Below are 3713 nucleotides of genomic sequence, written 5' to 3' on the forward strand. Positions count from 1 at the left end.
GGAAAACGGCGAAATTGGTGCTACTACCGAAACCTGGGAAACCTCCAGGGCATCCATCATCATATGGACCCATTTGTCTGCTGGACACCCTTGGTAAGCTACTGGAGAGGATAATATTAAACAGACTTATTATCTACACAGAAGGCGAAAGTGGACTGTCGGACAGACAGTTCGGTTTTCGGAAAGGGAGATCTACGGTAGACGCAATCCGAATGGTGACATAGTACGCGAAGCGCGCATACAAAAAGAAGCGGACAGGTGTTCGTCACTGCGCCATTGTGACGATCGACGTTAAGAATGTCTTCAACAATGCCAGCTGAGAAGCGATTGCCAAAGCGCTTCACAGGATGCTATAGAAGACCTTGCAACGGTGTCCGTAGAAAGGGTTGGCATCTGGATGGAGGGAGTTAAGCTTCAGATAGCTCACCATAAACCCGAAGTTCTGCTCGTGACTAATACAAGAATTACACCGCACATGGAGATTACTGTTGGAGGGCACACGACATCTTCGAAACAGCAGCTGAAATACCTTGGTGTAATGGTCGACCATCGCCTAAGTTTTGATGCGCATGTCAAATACTGTTGTGAAAGTGCATCGAAAGTCATAGATTCATTGGCCTGGATTATGCCGAACTGCCATGGTCCAAAGAGTAGCAAGAGACGTCTCCTTGCGAGCGTAGCACTGTCGAAACTACGATACGAAAGAGCGGCCTGGAGCTCCGCGATAGAGGTAGAGACAGATCCAAATAACGGAGCACACATCGGTTGATAGCCATGCGAGTTTCCTGTGCGTACAGGACCATATCAGCAGATGCAGCTTTTGTCATCGCGGGCATGAATCCCATCGACATAACTCTGGCGGAGCATATGGAGTGTTACAAAGCAAGAGCTGTTAGAGGAGTGCGTAAAATTCAACGAGCAGCGTCAATGCTCAAGTTTCAGGAGCAATGGGACCCATCGAACAACGCAAGATGGACGCATAGGCTAATCCCGCGACTTTCAGACTGGGTAAATCGGAAGTATGGAGAGGTCAACTTCTACCTGACGCAGTTCCTTTGGGGTCATGGGTGCTTTAAGCAAAACCTTCATCGGTTTAAGCTTATCAGCTCGCCTTATTGGCCGGAATGCGTAGCGACAGAGGAATCGGCAGAACATGCTATCTTTGTCTGCCCCAGGTTCATTTCAAGGCGTCAATAACTTCAAAATTTGAACGCTGAAAACATTGTGAGTGAAATGTGTCGCGACGAACAGTCGTGGCGTGCTATAGTCCACGAAATCTCGCAAATCATGCGCGATCTGATAAGAATCAGGAAAGATGATGAACGGATAGAGCGAGATAGTCAACCAAATTTGACAAGCTAATGGAAGGTCTTGGGCCTCGTATGGCACTTCAATTCAAAAGCAACGCGATCTTAGGGCGTGGTATAACCCTAATCTGCACTCAGACGTGTGGTGGGACTTAAAAGGTCTCACGTACTCAGCTACGATCTTTCCTGCAGCAAAAGGAAGCGGAGATACCATTAGGGGTGGTCGTGACGGGATTCTAGCTTGGTAGTTTCTCAATCGGCATGCCTTGGTGGTTAGAAATCCTGCGGAAGTGGTTGCTGTGACGGGCGCGAGTTACTTTGAAAGCGTTACCTAACCGGCACACGTTTCGAGGTCCCCAGGATAGTGGATGCTGTGACAGGCGTGAGTTATTATGAAAGCGTTACCTAACCGGCACACGTCTCGGGGTCGTCCGTACCAGTCTGAAGTTGGCGATAGAGGAGAAGGAGAAGGAGGAAAAAGGATAAAGCAGAACGATGATCAAGGAGATATTGTGGAAAAATTGAGAAAGAGGAAAAGGGTGAGATGTATAAGTGAATGAGCAAAAGGGAGAATGTGGCATCCTAGCTATGCCTCAATCAATCTCAAGATAAACCCGAGATTCCACAGGAAGATGGCTGATTTAGCCAGAAACTGATTGGACTTTTGTTCAGGGTGTTCTTGCGCATACTATGCAACCTTATCAAGCAGGTCTAAAAAATTATAGAAGTTTGTTTCGCAACTTTTAGAGAACCATTCAAAAATTTCAACCCAGGCTTAGTAACGTCAAATGTCGCAAACTTCTGCCAATGTATGGGGCACATGAATGAGCTCTTAGGATGTGTTATTCAAGGGGTTCTAGAGAGATATCAGTTTACCACCATTGCATTTTTCAACGAAATCCGGGCAACCGAACCGGAGAGAACTTTTCCCAAATTTTGTGTCCAATATCCGGACAAGTCGAGGTAAAATCGGGCACTCTGACAAGCTGTTCGTTGACCATAAGCACGCAACTTTGGACAACTTTGAATTTGATTCTAATCCCGAATCTACGCCTTTCCGAAACCTTCCAACATATGGTCCTTCGAACCGGATTTCAGCTGAAGGTACGGCACCGAGATTTTACAATAAAGTTTGAGGATAATTTGCGCGTGCCAAATTTTGTGGATCCGCTCGCTGATCGCAACAAAAGGAACAAGGCACGGACACATTTAGTTCATGTGAATAGCATTCTAAGGTTTCATCCTTAGTTGCTTGGTATCACGATAGGTTTTTGTTCTTTATCCTACAAATATGTACGTATTTCGAGAACCAACGAGGTATATCTCAACTAGGGACCTCAGGAATGATGCAAGGAACTGTTCCCGATTAAATATACAAAATAGAAGTCCCGAATTGATGTTAGAAGCTCTCAAATACCCCCCTTAATACAGCGCACACACTTGAGATAGACATACCTCTCTTTTAACCTTAATTAATTTGTGTCACCTAAAGGAACTTGTATCATCTAAAGGACTGATGACCGCAGACAATGGCACCAGCCGTTAGATCCGGAGGTGAATGATCAGCGGAAGTCGTGCCTACTATGGACTGGCATGAGACGTGGATATTGCTCGGGGAGAACCTGTGCACACTCGGAGTATTCGAGCGACGAGTGTTAAGAACCATCTTTGGCGGCGTACAGGAATAACGTCCAAATACATGTGCATAAAAGTAAAAGCCAACGGTACATTTTTAACAGATTAGTTCATTTTAATTTTGGCTTGTATAATTATGACCGCTTTGAACAAACGAGTCTCGATTTTCATGCTAAAAACTAGACTTTTTCTTGGTGATTTTATGGAATTTATGTAATCCCTTTAGGAGAGGCAATCCGCAGATCAAAATTTATGTTTGAGTATGGGCTTGTTTTTTAGATTTTTTCCCTGCTAATTCAAAGCTTATAATTATCATTTAACATTTTCCAGACGCATGTGAACCAGGTAAAATCTCACATTTTGAATGAGAAATCGCTTCAAGACTACTGTGTTAAACTAAATAATTGTAATATAAGTATTTCAATGAACTTCCACGGACAAACAACGGGTCTAAAGCCTTTAATAAACAACTGGTAGGTAACTCAAATAAACCAGATCCATCTATCTGATAGCTAACATCATCACCCCTCCATCTTATCTACCATATGAAAACAATCATGACTGTGTGCTAACAACTAACACGCCTCTGTCAGAAAAAAAAAACTTTCAGTTGCTAACCATCATCGGTAAATAGGGCGCTTCCCTTTTTTAGCAACAAACCCCACTCAACTCAATTAGCACACACCCGGTGCAGAGACGAGCCCTCTTTTGCATAACAATAACAATTAGAGTCCTACATGGGCAAATTGAATATATGAGCTAGGTACTTAC

At 44.1% G+C, this 3713-nt stretch overlaps 1 protein-coding gene across 3 annotated transcripts in view; it reads right to left on the bottom strand.

Moving 5' to 3' along the window:
• The window catches only part of LOC129738664 (mitochondrial coenzyme A transporter SLC25A42), a 35286-nt gene that overhangs the window by 5456 nt on the left and 26117 nt on the right, over positions 1–3713 (bottom strand). The gene's annotated exons all lie outside the window — the stretch shown is intronic.

This window comes from Uranotaenia lowii, chromosome 1, assembly GCF_029784155.1.
Source record: "Uranotaenia lowii strain MFRU-FL chromosome 1, ASM2978415v1, whole genome shotgun sequence".
Taxonomy (NCBI): Eukaryota; Metazoa; Arthropoda; class Insecta; order Diptera; family Culicidae; genus Uranotaenia; species Uranotaenia lowii.